Genomic DNA, 21,542 nt, shown 5'->3' with positions numbered 1-21,542 from the left:
ACCTAGGGAAATCTACCAAACCTGTGCATTTTTGAAAACTAGAGTCCTAGGGGAATCCAAGATGGGGTGACTTGTGAGGCTCTGACCAGGTTCTGTTACCGAGAATCCTTTGCAAACCTCAAAATTTGTCTAAAAAAACAAATTTTCCTCACATTTTGGTGACAGAAAGTTCTGGAATCAGAGAGGAGCCACAGATTTCCATCCACCCAGCGTTCCCCCAAGTCTCCCGATAAAAATGATACCTCACTTGTGTGGTTAGGCCTAGAGCCCGCGACAGGAAATGCCCCAAAACGCGACGTGGACACATCACATTTTTTGAAAGAAAACAAAGGTGTTTTTTGCAAAGTGCCTACCTGTAGATTTTGGCCTCTAGCTCAGCCGGCACCTAGGGAAACCTACCAAACCTGTGCATTTTTGAAAACTAGAGACCTAGGGGAATCCAAGATGGGGTGACTTGTGGGGCTCTGACCAGGTTCTGTTACCCAGAATCCTTTGCAAACCTCAAAATTTGGCTAAAAGAACACATTTTCCTCACATTTCGGTGACAGAAAGTTCTGGAATCTGAGAGAAGCCACAAATTTCCTTCCACCCACCGTTCCCCCAAGTCTCCCGATAAAAATGATACCTCACTTGTGTGTGTAGGCCTAGCGCCCGTGACAGGAAAGGTCCCAAAACACAACGTGGACACATCACATTTTTTTAAAGAAAACAGAGGTGTTTTTTGCAAAGTGCCTACCTGTAGATTTTGGCCTCTAGCTCAGCCGGCACCCAGAGAAACCTACCAAACCTGTGCATTTTTTAAAACTAGAGACCTAGGGGAATTCAAGATGGGGTGACTTGTGGGGCTCTGACCAGGTTCTGTTACCCAGAATCCTTTGCAAACCTCAAAATTTGGCTAAAAGAACACATTTTCCTCACATTTCGGTGACAGAAAGTTCTGGAATCTGAGAGAAGCCACAAATTGCCTTCCACCCAGCGTTCCCCCAAGTCACCCGATAAAAATGATACCTCACTTGTGTGGGTAGGCCTAGCGCCCGTGACAGGAAATGTCCCAAAACACAACGTGGACACATCACATTTTTTGAAAGAAAACAGAGGTGTTTTTTGAAAAGTGCCTACCTGTAGATTTTGGCTTCTAGCTCAGCCGGCACCTAGAGAAACCTACCAAACCTGTGCCTTTTTTAAAACTAGAGACCTAGGGGAATTCAAGATGGGGTGACTTGTGGGGCTCTGACCAGGTTCTGTTACCCAGAATCCTTTGCAAACCTCAAAATTTGGCTAAAAAAACAAGTTTTCCTCACATTTCGGTGACAGAAAGTTCTGGAATCTGAGAGGAGCCACAAATTTCCTTCCACCCAGCGTTCCACCAAGTCTCCCGATACAAATGATACCTCACTTGTGTGGATAGGCCTAGCGCCCGTGACAGGAAATGTCCCAAAACACAACGTGGACACATCACATTTTTTTAAAGAAAACAGAGGTGTTTTTTGCAAAGTGCCTACCTGTAGATTTTGGCCTCTAGCTCAGCCAGCACCTAGGGAAACCTACCAAACCTGTGCATTTTTGAAAACTAGAGACCTAGGGGAATCCAAGATGGGGTGACTTGTGGGGCTCTGACCAGGTTCTGTTACCCAGAATCCTTTCCAAACCTCAACATTTGGCTAAAAAAACAAGTTTTCCTCACATTTCGGTGACAGAAAAATCTGGAATCTGAGAGGAGCCACAAATTTCCTTCCACCCAGCGTTCCACCACGTCTCCCGATACAAATGATACCTCACTTGTGTGGGTCGGCCTAGCGCCTGTGGCAGGAAATGCCCCAAAACACAACGTGGACACATCACATTTTTTGAAAGAAAACAGAGGTGTTTTTTGCAAAGTGACTACCTGTAGATTTTGGCCTCTGGCTCAGCCGGCACCTAGGGAAACCTACCAAACCTGTGCATTTTTGAAAACTAGAGACCTAGGGGAATTCAAGATGGGGTGACTTGTGGGGCTCTGACCAGGTTCTGTTACCCAGAATCCTTTGCAAACCTCAAAATTTGTCTAAAAAAACACATTTTCCTCACATTTTGGTGACAGAAAGTTCTGGAATCAGAGAGGAGCCACAAATTTCCTTCCACCCAGCGTTCCCCCAAGTCTCCTGATAAAAATGATACCTCACTTGTGTGGGTAGGCCTAGGGCCCGCGACAGGAAATGCCCCAAAACGCAACGTGGACACATCACATTTTTTTAAAGAAAACAGAGATGTTTTTTGCAAAGTGCCTACCTGTAGATTTTGGCCTCTAGCTCAGCCGGCACCTAGGGAAACCTACCATACCTCTGCATTTTTTAAAACTAGAGACCTAGGGGAATCCAAGATGGGGTGACTTGTGGGGCTCTGACCAGGTTCTGTTACCCAGAATCCTTTCCAAACCTCAACATTTGGCTAAAAAAACAAGTTTTCCTCACATTTCGGTGACAGAAAGTTCTGGAATCTGAGAGGAGCCACAAATTTCCTTCCACCCAGCGTTCCCCCAAGTCTCCTGATAAAAATGATACCTCACTTGTGTGGGTAGGCCTAGGGCCCGCGACAGGAAATGCCCCAAAACGCAACGTGGACACATCACATTTTTTTAAAGAAAACAGAGGTGTTTTTTGCAAAGTGCCTACCTGTAGATTTTGGCCTCTAGCTCAGCCAGCACCAAGGGAAACCTACCAAACCTGTGCATTTTTGAAAACTAGAGACCTAGGGGAATCCAAGATGGGGTGACTTGTGGGGCTCTGACCAGGTTCTGTTACCCAGAATCCTTTCCAAACCTCAACATTTGGCTAAAAAAACAAGTTTTCCTCACATTTCGGTGACAGAAAGTTCTGGAATCTGAGAGGAGCCACAAATTTCCTTCCACCCAGCGTTCCACCACGTCTCCCGATACAAATGATACCTCACTTGTGTGGGTCGGCCTAGCGCCTGTGGCAGGAAATGCCCCAAAACACAACGTGGACACATCACATTTTTTGAAAGAAAACAGAGGTGTTTTTTGCAAAGTGACTACCTGTAGATTTTGGCCTCTGGCTCAGCCGGCACCTAGGGAAACCTACCAAACCTGTGCATTTTTGAAAACTAGAGACCTAGGGGCATTCAAGATGGGGTGACTTGTGGGGCTCTGACCAGGTTCTGTTACCCAGAATCCTTTGCAAACCTCAAAATTTGTCTAAAAAAACACATTTTCCTCACATTTTGGTGACAGAAAGTTCTGGAATCAGAGAGGAGCCACAAATTTCCTTCCACCCAGCGTTCCCCCAAGTCTCCTGATAAAAATGATACCTCACTTGTGTGGGTAGGCCTTGGGCCCGCGACAGGAAATGCCCCAAAACGCAACGTGGACACATCACATTTTTTTAAAGAAAACAGAGATGTTTTTTGCAAAGTGCCTACCTGTAGATTTTGGCCTCTAGCTCCGCCGGCACCTAGGGAAACCTACCAAACCTCTGCATTTTTTAAAACTAGAGACCTAGGGGAATCCAAGATGGGGTGACTTGTGGGGCTCTGACCAGGTTCTGTTACCCAGAATCCTTTGCAAACCTCAAAATTTGGCTAAAAAAACACATTTTCCTCACATTTTGGTGACAGAAAGTTCTGGAATCAGAGAGGAGCCACAGATTTCCATCCACCCAGCGTTCCCCCAAGTCTCCCGATAAAAATGATACCTCACTTGTGTGGGTAGGCCTAGCGCCCGCGACAGGAAATGCCCCAAAACGCAAAGTGGACACATCACATTTTTTTAAAGAAAACAGAGGTGTTTTTTGCAAAGTGCCTACCTGTAGATTTTGGCCTCTAGCTCAGCCGGCACCTAGGGAAACCTACCAAACCTGTGCATTTTTTAAAACTAGAGACCTAAGGGAATTCAAGATGGGGTGACTTGTGGGGCTCTGACCAGGTTCTGTTACCCAGAATCCTTTGCAAACCTCAAAATTTGGCTAAAAGAACACATTTTCCTCACATTTCGGTGACAGAAAGTTCTGGAATCTGAGAGAAGCCACAAATTTCCTTCCACCCAGCGTTCCCCCAAGTCTCCCGATAAAAGTGATACCTCACTTGTGTGGGTAGGCCTAGCGCCCGTGACAGGAAATGTCCCAAAACACAACGTGGACACATCACATTTTTTGAAAGAAAACAGAGGTGTTTTTTGCAAAGTGCCTACCTGTAGATTTTGGCTTCTAGCTCAGCCGGCACCTAGAGAAACCTACCAAACCTGTGCCTTTTTTAAAACTAGAGACCTAGGGGAATTCAAGATGGGGTGACTTGTGGGGCTCTGACCAGGTTCTGTTACCCAGAATCCTTTGCAAACCTCAAAATTTGGCTAAAAAAACAAGTTTTCCTCACATTTCGGTGACAGAAAGTTCTGGAATCTGAGAGGAGCCACAAATTTCCATCCACCCAGCGTTCCCCCAAGTCTCCTGATAAAAATGATACCTCACTTGTGTGGGTAGGCCTAGGGCCCGCGACAGGAAATGCCCCAAAACGCAACGTGGACACATCACATTTTTTGAAAGAAAACAGAGGTGTTTTTTGCAAAGTGACTACCTGTAGATTTTGGCCTCTACCTCAGCCGGCACCTAGGGAAACCTACCAAACCTGTGCATTTTTTAAAACTAGTGTCCCAGGGGAATCCAAGATGGGGTGACTTGTGAGGCTCTGACCAGGTTCTGTTACCGAGAATCCTTTGCAAACCTCAAAATTTGTCTAAAAAAACAAATTTTCCTCACATTTTGGTGACAGAAAGTTCTGGAATCAGAGAGGAGCCACAGATTTCCATCCACCCAGCGTTCCCCCAAGTCTCCCGATAAAAATGATACCTCACTTGTGTGGGTAGGCCTAGCGCCCACGACAGGAAATGCCCCAAAACGCAACGTGGACACATCAAATTTTTTGATAGAAAACAAAGGTGTTTTTTGCAAAGTGCCTACCTGTAGATTTTGGCCTCTAGCTCAGCCGGCACCTAGGGAAACCTACCAAACCTGTGCATTTTTTAAAACTAGAGACCTAGGGGAATCCAAGATGGGGTGACTTGTGGGGCTCTGACCAGGTTCTGTTACCCAGAATCCTTTGCAAACCTCATAATTTGGCTAAAAGAACACATTTTCCTCACATTTCGGTGACAGAAAGTTGTGGAATCTGAGAGAAGCCACAAATTTCCTTCCACCCAGCGTTCCCCCAAGTCTCCCGATAAAAATGATACCTCACTTGTGTGGGTAGGCCTAGCGCCCGTGACAGGAAATGTCCCAAAACACAACGTGGACACATCACATTTTTTGAAAGAAAACAGAGGTGTTTTTTGCAAAGTGCCTACCTGTAGATTTTGGCCTCTAGCTCAGCCGGCACCTAAGGAAACCCACCAAACCTGTGCATTTTTTAAAACTAGAGACCTAGGGGAATTCAAGATGGGGTGACTTGTGGGGCTCTGACCAGGTTCTGTTACCCAGAATCCTTTGCAAACCTCAAAATTTGGCTAAAAGAACACATTTTCCTCACATTTCGGTGACAGAAAGTTTGGAATCTGAGAGAAGCCACAAATTTCCTTCCACCCAGCGTTCCCCCAAGTCTCCCGATAAAAATGATACCTCACTTGTGTGGGTAGGCCTAGCGCCCGTGACAGGAAATGTCCCAAAACACAACGTGGACACATCACATTTTTTGAAAGAAAACAGAGGTGTTTTTTGCAAAGTGCCTACCTGTAGATTTTGGCCTCTAGCTCAGCCGGCACCTAGGGAAACCTACCAAACCTGTGCCTTTTTTTAAAATAGAGACCTAGGGGAATTCAAGATGGGGTGACTTGTGGGGCTCTGACCAGGTTCTGTTACCCAGAATCCTTTGCAAACCTCAAAATTTGGCTAAAAAAACAAGTTTTCCTCACATTTCGGTGACAGAAAGTTCTGGAATCTGAGAGGAGCCACATATTTCCTTCCACCCAGCGTTCCACCAAGTCTCCCGATACAAATGATACCTCACTTGTGTGGGTCGGCCTAGCGCCTGTGACAGGAAATGCCCCAAAACACAACGTGGACACATCACATTTTTTTAAAGAAAACAGAGGTGTTTTTTGCAAAGTGACTACCTGTAGATTTTGGCCTCTAGCTCAGCCGGCACCTAGCGAAACCTACCAAACCTGTGCATTTTTTAAAACTAGAGTCCTAGGGGAATCCAAGATGGGGTGACTTGTGAGGCTCTGACCAGGTTCTGTTACCCAGAATCCTTTGCAAACCTCAAAATTTGTCTAGAAAAACACATTTTCCTCACATTTTGGTGACAGAAAGTTCTGGAATCAGAGAGGAGCCACGAATTTCCTTCAACCCAGCGTTCCCCCAAGTCTCCTGATAAAAATGATACCTCACTTTTGTGGGTAGGCCTAGGGCCCGCGACAGGAAATGCCCCAAAACGCAACGTGGACACATCACATTTTTTTTTAAGAAAACAGAGGTGTTTTTTGCAAAGTGACTACCTGTAGATTTTGGCCTCTAGCTCAGCCGGCACCTAGGGAAATCTACCAAACCTGTGCATTTTTGAAAACTAGAGTCCTAGGGGAATCCAAGATGGGGTGACTTGTGAGGCTCTGACCAGGTTCTGTTACCCAGAATCCTTTGCAAACCTCAAAATTTGTCTAAAAAAACACATTTTCCTCACATTTTGGTGACAGAAAGTTCTGGAATCAGAGAGGAGCCACAGATTTCCATCCACCCAGCGTTCCCCCCAGTCTCCCGATAAAAATGATACCTCACTTGTGTGGATAGGCCTAGCGCCCGTGACAGGAAATGTCCCAAAACACAACGTGGACACATCACATTTTTTGAAAGAAAACAGAGGTGTTTTTTGCAAAGTGCCTACTTGTAGATTTTGGCCTCTAGCTCAGCCGGCACCTAGGGAAACCTACCAAACCTGTGCATTTTTGAAAACTAGAGACCTAGGGGAATCCAAGATGGGGTGACTTGTGGGGCTCTGACCAGGTTCTGTTACCCAGAATCCTTTCCAAACCTCAACATTTGGCTAAAAAAACAAGTTTTCCTCACATTTCGGTGACAGAAAGTTCTGGAATCTGAGAGGAGCCACAAATTTCCTTCCACCCAGCGTTCCACCAAGTCTCCCGATACAAATGATACCTCACTTGTGTGGGTCGGCCTAGCGCCTGTGGCAGGAAATGCCCCAAAACACAACGTGGACACATCACATTTTTTGAAAGAAAACAGAGGTGTTTTTTGCAAAGTGACTACCTGTAGATTTTGGCCTCTGGCTCAGCCGGCACCTAGGGAAACCTACCAAACCTGTGCATTTTTGAAAACTAGAGACCTAGGGGAATTCAAGATGGGGTGACTTGTGGGGCTCTGGCCAGGTTCTGTTACCCAGAATCCTTTGCAAACCTCAAACTTTGTCTAAAAAAACACACTTTCCTCACATTTTGGTGACAGAAAGTTCTGGAATCAGAGAGGAGCCACAAATTTCCTTCCACCCAGCGTTCCCCCAAGTCTCCTGATAAAAATGATACCTCACTTGAGTGGGTAGGCCTAGGGCCCGCGACAGGAAATGCCCCAAAACGCAACGTGGACACATCACATTTTTTTAAAGAAAACAGATGTGTTTTTTGCAAAGTGCCTACCGGTAGATTTTGGCCTCTAGCTCAGCCGGCACCTAGGGAAACCTACCAAACCTGTGCATTTTTGAAAACTAGAGACATAGGGGAATCCAAGATGGGGTAACTTGTGGGGCTCTGACCACGTTCTGTTACCCAGAATCCTTTGCAAACCTCAAAATTTGTCTAAAAAAACACATTTTCCTCACATTTTGGTGACAGAAAGTTCTGGAATCAGAGAGGAGCCACAGATTTCCATCCACCCAGCGTTCCCCCAAGTCTCCCGATAAAAATGATACCTCACTTGTGTGGATAGGCCTAGCGCCCGTGACAGGAAATGTCCCAAAACACAACGTGGACATATCACATTTTTTGAAAGAAAACAGAGGTGTTTTTTGCAAAGTGCCTACTTGTAGAATTTGGCCTCTAGCTCAGCCGGCACCTAGGGAAACCTACCAAACCTGTGCATTTTTGAAAACTAGAGACCTAGGGGAATCCAAGATGGGGTGACTTGTGGGGCTCTGACCAGGTTCTGTTACCCAGAATCCTTTCCAAACCTCAACATTTGGCTAAAAAACAAGTTTTCCTCACATTTCGGTGACAGAAAGTTCTGGAATCTGAGAGGAGCCACAAATTTCCTTCCACCCAGCGTTCCACCAAGTCTCCCGATACAAATGATACCTCACTTGTGTGGGTCGGCCTAGCGCCTGTGGCAGGAAATGCCCCAAAACACAACGTGGACACATCACATTTTTTGAAAGAAAACAGAGGTGTTTTTTGCAAAGTGACTACCTGTAGATTTTGGCCTCTGGCTCAGCCGGCACCTAGGGAAACCTACCAAACCTGTGCATTTTTGAAAACTAGAGACCTAGGGGAATTCAAGATGGGGTGACTTGTGGGGCTCTGGCCAGGTTCTGTTACCCAGAATCCTTTGCAAACCTCAAAATTTGTCTAAAAAAACACACTTTCCTCACATTTTGGTGACAGAAAGTTCTGGAATCAGAGAGGAGCCACAAATTTCCTTCCACCCAGCGTTCCCCCAAGTCTCCTGATAAAAATGATACCTCACTTGTGTGGGTAGGCCTAGGGCCCGCGACAGGAAATGCCCCAAAACGCAACGTGGACACATCACATTTTTTTAAAGAAAACAGAGGTGTTTTTTGCAAAGTGCCTACCGGTAGATTTTGGCCTCTAGCTCAGCCGGCACCTAGGGAAACCTACCAAACCTGTGCATTTTTGAAAACTAGAGACATAGGGGAATCCAAGATGGGGTAACTTGTGGGGCTCTGACCACGTTCTGTTACCCAGAATCCTTTGCAAACCTCAAAATTTGTCTAAAAAAAAACACATTTTCCTCACATTTTGGTGACAGAAAGTTCTGGAATCAGAGAGGAGCCACAGATTTCCATCCACCCAGCGTTCCCCCAAGTCTCCCGATAAAAATGATACCTCACTTGTGTGGATAGGCCTAGCGCCCGTGACAGGAAATGTCCCAAAACACAACGTGGACACATCACATTTTTTGAAAGAAAACAGAGGTGTTTTTTGCAAAGTGCCTACCTGTAGATTTTGGCCTCTAGCTCAGCCGGCACCTAAGGAAACCTACCAAACCTGTGCATTTTTTAAAACTAGAGACCTAGGGGAATTCAAGATGGGGTGACTTGTGGGGCTCTGACCAGGTTCTGTTACCCAGAATCCTTTGCAAACCTCAAAATTTGGCTAAAAGAACACATTTTCCTCACATTTCGGTGACAGAAAGTTCTGGAATCTGAGAGAAGCCACAAATTTCCTTCCACCCAGCGTTCCCCCAAGTCTCCCGATAAAAATGATACCTCACTTGTGTGGGTAGGCCTAGCGCCCGTGACAGGAAATGTCCCAAAACACAACGTGGACACATCACATTTTTTGAAAGAAAACAGAGGTGTTTTTTGCAAAGTGCCTACCTGTAGATTTTGGCTTCTAGCTCAGCCGGCACCTAGGGAAACCTACCAAACCTGTGCCTTTTTTAAAACTAGAGACCTAGGGGAATTCAAGATGGGGTGACTTGTGGGGCTCTGACCACGTTCTGTTACCCAGAATCCTTTGCAAACCTCAAAATTTGGCTAAAAAAACAAGTTTTCCTCACATTTCGGTGACAGAAAGTTCTGGAATCTGAGAGGAGCCACAAATTTCCTTCCACCCAGCGTTCCACCAAGTCTCCCGATACAAATGATACCTCACTTGTGTGGGTCGGCCTAGCGCCTGTGACAGGAAATGCCCCAAAACACAACGTGGACACATCACATTTTTTTAAAGAAAACAGAGGTGTTTTTTGCAAAGTGACTACCTGTAGATTTTGGCCTCTAGCTCAGCCGGCACCTAGGGAAACCTACCAAACCTGTGCATTTTTGAAAACTAGAGTCCTAGGGGAATCCAAGATGGGGTGACTTGTGAGGCTCTGACCAGGTTCTGTTACCCAGAATCCTTTGCAAACCTCAAAATTTGTCTAAAAAAACACATTTTCCTCACATTTTGGTGACAGAAAGTTCTGGAATCAGAGAGGAGCCACAGATTTCCATCCACCCAGCGTTCCCCCAAGTCTCCCGATAAAAATGATACCTCACTTGTGTGGATAGGCCTAGCGCCCGTGACAGGAAATGTCCCAAAACACAACGTGGACACATCACATTTTTTTAAAGAAAACAGAGGTGTTTTTTGCAAAGTGCTTACTTGTAGATTTTGGCCTCTAGCTCAGCCGGCACCTAGAGAAACCTACCAAACCTGTGCATTTTTGGAAACTAGAGACCTAGGGGATTCCAAGATGGGGTGACTTGTGGGGCTCTGACCAGGTTCTATTACCCAGAATCCTTTCCAAACCTCAACATTTGGCTAAAAAAACAAGTTTTCCTCACATTTCGGTGACAGAAAGTTCTGGAATCTGAGAGGAGCCACAAATTTCCTTCCACCCAGCGTTCCACCAAGTCTCCCGATACAAATGATACCTCACTTGTGTGGGTCGGCCTAGCGCCTGTGGCAGGAAATGCCCCAAAACACAACGTGGACACATCACATTTTTTGAAAGAAAACAGAGGTGTTTTTTGCAAAGTGACTACCTGTAGATTTTGGCCTCTGGCACAGCCGGCACCTAGGGAAACCTACCAAACCTGTGCATTTTTGAAAACTAGAGACCTAGGGGAATTCAAGATGGGGTGACTTGTGGGGCTCTGGCCAGGTTCTGTTACCCAGAATCCTTTGCAAACCTCAAAATTTGTCTAGAAAAACACATTTTCCTCACATTTTGGTGACAGAAAGTTCTGGAATCAGAGAGGAGCCACAAATTTCCTTCCACCCAGCGTTCCCCCAAGTCTCCTGATAAAAATGATACCTCACTTTTGTGGGTAGGCCTAGGGCCCGCGACAGGAAATGCCCCAAAACGCAACGTGGACACATCACATTTTTTGAAAGAAAACAGAGGTGTTTTTTGCAAAGTGACTACCTGTAGATTTTGGCCTCTAGCTCAGCCGGCACCTAGGGAAACCTACCAAACCTGTGCATTTTTGAAAACTAGAGTCCTAGGGGAATCCAAGATGGGGTGACTTGTGAGGCTCTGACCAGGTTCTGTTACCCAGAATCCTTTGCAAACCTCAAAATTTGTCTAAAAAAACACATTTTCCTCACATTTTGGTGACAGAAAGTTCTGGAATCAGAGAGGAGCCACAGATTTCCATCCACCCAGCGTTCCCCCAAGTCTCCCGATAAAAATGATACCTCACTTGTGTGGATAGGCCTAGCGCCCGTGACAGGAAATGTCCCAAAACACAACGTGGACACATCACATTTTTTTAAAGAAAACAGAGGTGTTTTTTGCAAAGTGCCTACTTGTAGATTTTGGCCTCTAGCTCAGCCGGCACCTAGGGAAACCTACCAAACCTGTGCATTTTTGAAAACTAGAGACCTAGGGGAATCCAAGATGGGGTGACTTGTGGGGCTCTGACCAGGTTCTGTTACCCAGAATCCTTTCCAAACCTCAACATTTGGCTAAAAAAACAAGTTTTCCTCACATTTCGGTGACAGAAAGTTCTGGAATCTGAGAGGAGCCACAAATTTCCTTCCACCCAGCGTTCCACCAAGTCTCCCGATACAAATGATACCTCACTTGTGTGGGTCGGCCTAGCGCCTGTGGCAGGAAATGCCCCAAAACACAACGTGGACACATCACATTTTTTGAAAGAAAACAGAGGTGTTTTTTGCAAAGTGACTACCTGTAGATTTTGGCCTATGGCTCAGCCGGCACCTAGGGAAACCTACCAAACCTGTGCATTTTTTAAAACTAGAGACCTAGGGGAATCCAAGATGGGGTGACTTGTGGGGCTCTGACCAGGTTCTATTACCCAGAATCCTTTCCAAACCTCAACATTTGGCTAAAAAAACAAGTTTTCCTCACATTTCGGTGACAGAAAGTTCTGGAATCTGAGAGGAGCCACAAATTTCCTTCCACCCAGCGTTCCACCAAGTCTCCTGATACAAATGATACCTCACTTGTGTGGGTCGGCCTAGCGCCTGTGGCAGGAAATGCCCCAAAACACAACGTGGACACATCACATTTTTTTAAAGAAAACAGAGGTGTTTTTTGCAAAGTGACTACCTGTAGATTTTGGCCTCTGGCACAGCCGGCACCTAGGGAAACCTACCAAACCTGTGCATTTTTGAAAACTAGAGTCCTAGGGGAATTCAAGATGGGGTGACTTGTGGGGCTCTGGCCAGGTTCTGTTACCCAGAATCCTTTGCAAACCTCAAAATTTGTCTAGAAAAACACATTTTCCTCACATTTTGGTGACAGAAAGTTCTGGAATCAGAGAGGAGCCACAAATTTCCTTCCACCCAGCGTTCCCCCAAGTCTCCTGATAAAAATGATACCTCACTTTTGTGGGTAGGCCTAGGGCCCGCGACAGGAAATGCCCCAAAACGCAACGTGGACACATCACATTTTTTGAAAGAAAACAGAGGTGTTTTTTGCAAAGTGACTACCTGTAGATTTTGGCCTCTAGCTCAGCCGGCACCTAGGGAAACCTACCAAACCTGTGCATTTTTGAAAACTAGAGTCCTAGGGGAATCCAAGATGGGGTGACTTGTGAGGCTCTGACCAGGTTCTGTTACCCAGAATCCTTTGCAAACCTCAAAATTTGTCTAAAAAAACACATTTTCCTCACATTTTGGTGACAGAAAGTTCTGGAATCAGAGAGGAGCCACAGATTTCCATCCACCCAGCGTTCCCCCAAGTCTCCCGATAAAAATGATACCTCACTTGTATGGATAGGCCTAGCGCCCGTGACAGGAAATGTCCCAAAACACAACGTGGACACATCACATTTTTTTAAAGAAAACAGAGGTGTTTTTTGCAAAGTGCCTACTTGTAGATTTTGGCCTCTAGCTCAGCCGGCACCTAGGGAAACCTACCAAACCTGTGCATTTTTGAAAACTAGAGACCTAGGGGAATCCAAGATGGGGTGACTTGTGGGGCTCTGACCAGGTTCTGTTACCCAGAATCCTTTCCAAACCTCAACATTTGGCTAAAAAAACAAGTTTTCCTCACATTTCGGTGACAGAAAGTTCTGGAATCTGAGAGGAGCCACAAATTTCCTTCCACCCAGCGTTCCACCAAGTCTCCCGATACAAATGATACCTCACTTGTGTGGGTCGGCCTAGCGCCTGTGGCAGGAAATGCCCCAAAACACAACGTGGACACATCACATTTTTTGAAAGAAAACAGAGGTGTTTTTTGCAAAGTGACTACCTGTAGATTTTGGCCTCTGGCTCAGCCGGCACCTAGGGAAACCTACCAAACCTGTGCATTTTTGAAAACTAGAGACCTAGGGGAATCCAAGATGGGGTGACTTGTGGGGCTCTGACCAGGTTCTATTACCCAGAATCCTTTCCAAACCTCAACATTTGGCTAAAAAAACAAGTTTTCCTCACATTTCGGTGACAGAAAGTTCTGGAATCTGAGAGGAGCCACAAATTTCCTTCCACCCAGCGTTCCACCAAGTCTCCCGATACAAATGATACCTCACTTGTGTGGGTCGGCCTAGCGCCTGTGGCAGGAAATGCCCCAAAACACAACGTGGACACATCACATTTTTTGAAAGAAAACAGAGGTGTTTTTTGCAAAGTGACTACCTGTAGATTTTGGCCTCTGGCACAGCCGGCACCTAGGGAAACCTACCAAACCTGTGCATTTTTGAAAACTAGAGACCTAGGGGAATTCAAGATGGGGTGACTTGTGGGGCTCTGGCCAGGTTCTGTTACCCAGAATCCTTTGCAAACCTCAAAATTTGTCTAGAAAAACACATTTTCCTCACATTTTGGTGACAGAAAGTTCTGGAATCAGAGAGGAGCCACAAATTTCCTTCCACCCAGCGTTCCCCCAAGTCTCCTGATAAAAATGATACCTCACTTTTGTGGGTAGGCCTAGGGCCCGCGACAGGAAATGCCCCAAAACGCAACGTGGACACATCACATTTTTTGAAAGAAAACAGAGGTGTTTTTTGCAAAGTGACTACCTGTAGATTTTGGCCTCTAGCTCAGCCGGCACCTAGGGAAACCTACCAAACCTGTGCATTTTTGAAAACTAGAGTCCTAGGGGAATCCAAGATGGGGTGACTTGTGAGGCTCTGACCAGGTTCTGTTACCCAGAATCCTTTGCAAACCTCAAAATTTGTCTAAAAAAACACATTTTCCTCACATTTTGGTGACAGAAAGTTCTGGAATCAGAGAGGAGCCACAGATTTCCATCCACCCAGCATTCCCCCAAGTCTCCCGATAAAAATGATACCTCACTTGTGTGGATAGGCCTAGCGCCCGTGACAGGAAATGTCCCAAAACACAACGTGGACACATCACATTTTTTTAAAGAAAACAGAGGTGTTTTTTGCAAAGTGCCTACTTGTAGATTTTGGCCTCTAGCTCAGCCGACACCTAGGGAAACCTACCAAACCTGTGCATTTTTGAAAACTAGAGACCTAGGGGAATCCAAGATGGGGTGACTTGTGGGGCTCTGACCAGGTTCTGTTACCCAGAATCCTTTCCAAACCTCAACATTTGGCTAAAAAAACAAGTTTTCCTCACATTTCGGTGACAGAAAGTTCTGGAATCTGAGAGGAGCCACAAATTTCCTTCCACCCAGCGTTCCACCAAGTCTCCCGATACAAATGATACCTCACTTGTGTGGGTCGGCCTAGCGCCTGTGGCAGGAAATGCCCCAAAACACAACGTGGACACATCACATTTTTTGAAAGAAAACAGAGGTGTTTTTTGCAAAGTGACTACCTGTAGATTTTGGCCTCTGGCTCAGCCGGCACCTAGGGAAACCTACCAAACCTGTGCATTTTTGAAAACTAGAGACCTAGGGGAATTCAAGATGGGGTGACTTGTGGGGCTCTGGCCAGGTTCTGTTACCCAGAATCCTTTGCAAACCTCAAAATTTGTCTAAAAAAACACATTTTCCTCACATTTTGGTGACAGAAAGTTCTGGAATCAGAGAGGAGCCACAAATTTCCTTCCACCCAGCGTTCCCCCAAGTCTCCTGATAAAAATGATACCTCACTTGTGTGCGTAGGCCTAGGGCCCGCGACAGGAAATGCCCCAAAACGCAACGTGGACACATCACATTTTTTTAAAGAAAACAGAGGTGTTTTTTGCAAAGTGCCTACCGGTAGATTTTGGCCTCTAGCTCAGCCGGCACCTAGGGAAACCTACCAAACCTGTGCATTTTTGAAAACTAGAGACATAGGGGAATCCAAGATGGGGTGACTTGTGGGGCTCTGACCAGGTTCTGTTACCCAGAATCCTTTGCAAACCTCAAAATTTGACTAAAAAAACACATTTTCCTCACATTTTGGTGACAGAAAGTTCTGGAATCAGAGAGGAGCCACAAATTTCCTTCCACCCAGCGTTCCCCCAAGTCTCCTGATAAAAATGTTACCTCACTTGTGTGGGTAGGCCTAGGGCCCGCGACAGGAAATGCCCCAAAACGCAACGTGGACACATCACATTTTTTTAAAGAAAACAGAGGTGTTTTTTGCAAAGTGCCTACCGGTAGATTTTGGCCTCTAGCTCAGCCGGCACCTAGGGAAACCTACCAAACCTGTGCATTTTTGAAAACTAGAGACATAGGGGAATCCAAGATGGGGTGACTTGTGGGGCTCTGACCAGGTTCTGTTACCCAGAATCCTTTGCAAACCTCAAAATTTGTCTAAAAAAACAAATTTTCCTCACATTTTGGTGACAGAAAGTTCTGGAATCAGAGAGGAGCCACAGATTTCCATCCACCCAGCGTTCCCCCAAGTCTCCCGATAAAAATGATACCTCACTTGTGTGGGTAGGCCTAGCGCCCGTGACAGGAAATGTCCCAAAACACAACGTGGACACATCACATTTTTTTAAAGAAAACAGAGGTGTTTTTTGCAAAGTGTCTACCTGTAGATTTTGGCTTCTAGCTCAGCCGGCACCTAGGGAAACCTACCAAACCTGTGCCTTTTTTAAAACTAGAGACCTAGGGGAATTCAAGATGGGGTGACTTGTGGGGCTCTGACCAGGTTCTGTTACCCAGAATCCTTTGCAAACCTCAAAATTTGGCTAAAAAAACACATTTTCCTCACATTTTGGTGACAGAAAGTTCTGGAATCAGAGAGGAGCCACAAATTTCCTTCCACCCAGCGTTCCCCCAAGTCTCCTGATAAAAATGATACCTCACTTGTGTGGGTAGGCCTAGGGCCCGCGACAGGAAATGCCCCAAAACGCAACGTGGACACATCACATTTTTTTAAAGAAAACAGAGGTGTTTTTTGCAAAGTGCCTACCGGTAGATTTTGGCCTCTAGCTCAGCCGGCACCTAGGGAAACCTACCAAACCTGTGCATTTTTGAAAACTAGAGACATAGGGGAATCCAAGATGGGGTGACTTGTGGGGCTCTGACCAGGTTCTGTTACCCAGAATCCTTTGCAAACCTCAAAATTTGTCTAAAAAAACACATTTTCCTCACATTTTGGTGACAGAAAGTTCTGGAATCAGAGAGGAGCCACAATTTGCCTTCCACCCAGCGTTCCCCCAAGTCTCCTGATAAAAATGATACCTCACTTGTGTGGGTAGGCCTAGGGCCCGCGACAGGAAATGCCCCAAAACGCAACGTGGACACATCACATTTTTTGAAAGAAAACAGAGGTGTTTTTTGCAAAGTGACTACCTGTAGATTTTAGCCTCTACCTTAGCCGGCACCTAGGGAAACCTACCAAACCTGTGCATTTTTTAAAACTAGAGTCCTAGGGGAATCCAAGATGGGGTGACTTGTGAGGCTCTGACCAGGTTCTGTTACCCAGAATCCTTTGCAAACCTCAAAATTTGGCTAAAAAAACACATTTTCCTCACGTTTCGGTGACAGAAAGTTCTGGAATCAGAGAGGAGCCACAGATTTCCATCCACCCAGCGTTCCCCCAAGTCTCCCGATAAAAATGATACCTCACTTGTGTGGGTAGGCCTAGCGCCCCCGAAAGGAAATGCTCTAAAACGCAACATGGACACATCACATTTTTTTAAAGAAAACAGAGGTGTTTTTTGCAAAGTGCCTACCTGTAGATTTTGGCCTCTAGCTCAGCCGGCACCTAGGGAAACCTACCAAACCTGTGCATTTTTGAAAACTAGAGACCTAGGGGAATCCAAGATGGGGTGACTTGTGGGGCTCTGACCAGGTTCTGTTACCCAGAATCCTTTCCAAACCTCAACATTTGGCTAAAAAAACAAGTTTTCCTCACATTTCGGTGACAGAAAGTTCTGGAATCTGAGAGGAGCCACAAATTTCCTTCCACCCAGCGTTCCACCAAGTCTCCCGATACAAATGATACCTCACTTGTGTGGGTCGGCCTAGCGCCTGTGACAGGAAATGCCCCAAAACACAACGTGGACACATCACATTTTTTTAAAGAAAACAGAGGTGTTTTTTGCAAAGTGACTACCTGTAGATTTTGGCCTCTAGCTCAGCCGGCACCTAGGGAAACCTACCAAACCTGTGCATTTTTGAAAACTAGAGTCCTAGGGGAATCCAAGATGGGGTGACTTGTGAGGCTCTGACCAGGTTCTGTTACCCAGAATCCTTTGCAAACCTCAAAATTTGTCTAAAAAAACACATTTTCCTCACATTTTGGTGACAGAAAGTTCTGGAATCAGAGAGGAGCCACAGATTTCCATCCACCCAGCGTTCCCCCAAGTCTCCCGATAAAAATGATACCTCACTTGTGTGGATAGGCCTAGCGCCCGTGACAGGAAATGTCCCAAAACACAACGTGGACACATCACATTTTTTTAAAGAAAACAGAGGTGTTTTTTGCAAAGTGCCTACTTGTAGATTTTGGCCTCTAGCTCAGCCGGCACCTAGGGAAACCTACCAAACCTGTGCATTTTTGAAAACTAGAGACCTAGGGGAATCCAAGATGGGGTGACTTGTGGGGCTCTGACCAGGTTCTGTTACCCAGAATCCTTTCCAAACCTCAACATTTGGCTAAAAAAACAAGTTTTCCTCACATTTCGGTGACAGAAAGTTCTGGAATCTGAGAGGAGCCACAAATTTCCTTCCACCCAGCGTTCCACCAAGTCTCCCGATACAAATGATACCTCACTTGTGTGGGTCGGCCTAGCGCCTGTGGCAGGAAATGCCCCAAAACACAACGTGGACACATCACATTTTTTGAAAGAAAACAGAGGTGTTTTTTGCAAAGTGACTACCTGTAGATTTTGGCCTCTGGCTCAGCCGGCACCTAGGGAAACCTACCAAACCTGTGCATTTTTGAAAACTAGAGACCTAGGGGAATCCAAGATGGGGTGACTTGTGGGGCTCTGACCAGGTTCTATTACCCAGAATCCTTTCCAAACCTCAACATTTGGCTAAAAAAACAAGTTTTCCTCACATTTCGGTGACAGAAAGTTCTGGAATCTGAGAGGAGCCACAAATTTCCTTCCACCCAGCGTTCCACCAAGTCTCCCGATACAAATGATACCTCACTTGTGTGGGTCGGCCTAGCGCCTGTGGCAGGAAATGCCCCAAAACACAACGTGGACACATCACATTTTTTGAAAGAAAACAGAGGTGTTTTTTGCAAAGTGACTACCTGTAGATTTTGGCCTCTGGCACAGCCGGCACCTAGGGAAACCTACCAAACCTGTGCATTTTTGAAAACTAGAGACCTAGGGGAATTCAAGATGGGGTGACTTGTGGGGCTCTGGCCAGGTTCTGTTACCCAGAATCCTTTGCAAACCTCAAAATTTGTCTAGAAAAACACATTTTCCTCACATTTTGGTGACTGAAAGTTCTGGAATCAGAGAGGAGCCACAAATTTCCTTCCACCCAGCGTTCCCCCAAGTCTCCTGATAAAAATGATACCTCACTTTTGTGGGTAGGCCTAGGGCCCGCGACAGGAAATGCCCCAAAACGCAACGTGGACACATCACATTTTTTGAAAGAAAACAGAGGTGTTTTTTGCAAAGTGACTACCTGTAGATTTTGGCCTCTAGCTCAGCCGGCACCTAGGGAAACCTACCAAACCTGTGCATTTTTGAAAACTAGAGTCCTAGGGGAATCCAAGATGGGGTGACTTGTGAGGCTCTGACCAGGTTCTGTTACCCAGAATCCTTTGCAAACCTCAAAATTTGTCTAAAAAAACACATTTTCCTCACATTTTGGTGACAGAAAGTTCTGGAATCAGAGAGGAGCCACAGATTTCCATCCACCCAGCGTTCCCCCAAGTCTCCCGATAAAAATGATACCTCACTTGTGTGGATAGGCCTAGCGCCCGTGACAGGAAATGTCCCAAAACACAACGTGGACACATCACATTTTTTTAAAGAAAACAGAGGTGTTTTTTGCAAAGTGCCTACTTGTAGATTTTGGCCTCTAGCTCAGCCGACACCTAGGGAAACCTACCAAACCTGTGCATTTTTGAAAACTAGAGACCTAGGGGAATCCAAGATGGGGTGACTTGTGGGGCTCTGACCAGGTTCTGTTACCCAGAATCCTTTCCAAACCTCAACATTTGGCTAAAAAAACAAGTTTTCCTCACATTTCGGTGACAGAAAGTTCTGGAATCTGAGAGGAGCCACAAATTTCCTTCCACCCAGCGTTCCACCAAGTCTCCCGATACAAATGATACCTCACTTGTGTGGGTCGGCCTAGCGCCTGTGGCAGGAAATGCCCCAAAACACAACGTGGACACATCACATTTTTTGAAAGAAAACAGAGGTGTTTTTTGCAAAGTGACTACCTGTAGATTTTGGCCTCTGGCTCAGCCGGCACCTAGGGAAACCTACCAAACCTGTGCATTTTTGAAAACTAGAGACCTAGGGGAATTCAAGATGGGGTGACTTGTGGGGCTCTGGCCAGGTTCTGTTACCCAGAATCCTTTGCAAACCTCAAAATTTGTCTAAAAAAACACATTTTCCTCACATTTTGGTGACAGAAAGTTCTGGAATCAGAGAGGAGCCACAAATTTCCTTCCACCCAGCGTTCCCCCAAGTCTCCTGATAAAAATGATACCTCACTTGTGTGCGTAGGCCTAGGGCCCGCGACAGGAAATGCCCCAAAACGCAACGTGGACACATCACATTTTTTTAAAGAAAACAGAGGTGTTTTTTGCAAAGTGCCTACCGGTAGATTTTGGCCTCTAGCTCAGCCGGCACCTAGGGAAACCTACCAAACCTGTGCATTTTTGAAAACTAGAGACATAGGGGAATCCAAGATGGGGTGACTTGTGGGGCTCTGACCAGGTTCTGTTACCCAGAATCGTTTGCAAACCTCAAAATTTGTCTAAAAAAACACATTTTCCTCACATTTTGGTGACAGAAAGTTCTGGAATCAGAGAGGAGCCACAAATTTCCTTCCACCCAGCGTTCCCCCAAGTCTCCTGATAAAAATGTTACCTCACTTGTGTGGGTAGGCCTAGGGCCCGCGACAGGAAATGCCCCAAAACGCAACGTGGACACATCACATTTTTTTAAAGAAAACAGAGGTGTTTTTTGCAAAGTGCCTACCGGTAGATTTTGACCTCTAGCTCAGCCGGCACCTAGGGAAACCTACCAAACCTGTGCATTTTTGAAAACTAGAGACATAGGGGAATCCAAGATGGGGTGACTTGTGGGGCTCTGACCAGGTTCTGTTACCCAGAATCCTTTGCAAACCTCAAAATTTGTCTAAAAAAACAAATTTTCCTCACATTTTGGTGACAGAAAGTTCTGGAATCAGAGAGGAGCCACAGATTTCCATCCACCCAGCGTTCCCCCAAATCTCCCGATAAAAATGATACCTCACTTGTGTGGATAGGCCTAGCGCCCGTGACAGGAAATGTCACAAAACACAACGTGGACACATCACATTTTTTGAAAGAAAACAGAGGTGTTTTTTGCAAAGTGCCTACCTGTAGATTTTGGCCTCTAGCTCAGCCGGCACCTAAGGAAACCTACCAAACCTGTGCATTTTTTAAAACTAGAGACCTAGGGGAATTCAAGATGGGGTGACTTGTGGGGCTCTGACCAGGTTCTGTTACCCAGAATCCTTTGCAAACCTCAAAATTTGGCTAAAAGAACACATTTTCCTCACATTTCGGTGACAGAAAGTTCTGGAATCTGAGAGAAGCCACAAATTTCCTTCCACCCAGCGTTCCCCCAAGTCTCCCGATAAAAATGATACCTCACTTGTGTGGGTAGGCCTAGCGCCCGTGACAGGAAATGTCCCAAAACACAACGTGGACACATCACATTTTTTTAAAGAAAACAGAGGTGTTTTTTGCAAAGTGTCTACCTGTAGATTTTGGCTTCTAGCTCAGCCGGCACCTAGGGAAACCTACCAAACCTGTGCCTTTTTTAAAACTAGAGACCTAGGGGAATTCAAGATGGGGTGACTTGTGGGGCTCTGACCAGGTTC

The sequence above is a fragment of the Pleurodeles waltl genome, chromosome 3_1, assembly GCF_031143425.1.
Source record: "Pleurodeles waltl isolate 20211129_DDA chromosome 3_1, aPleWal1.hap1.20221129, whole genome shotgun sequence".
NCBI lineage: Eukaryota > Metazoa > Chordata > Amphibia > Caudata > Salamandridae > Pleurodeles > Pleurodeles waltl.
The sequence above is the reverse complement of the archived record's forward strand: the minus strand, read 5'-3'. Positions refer to the sequence as shown.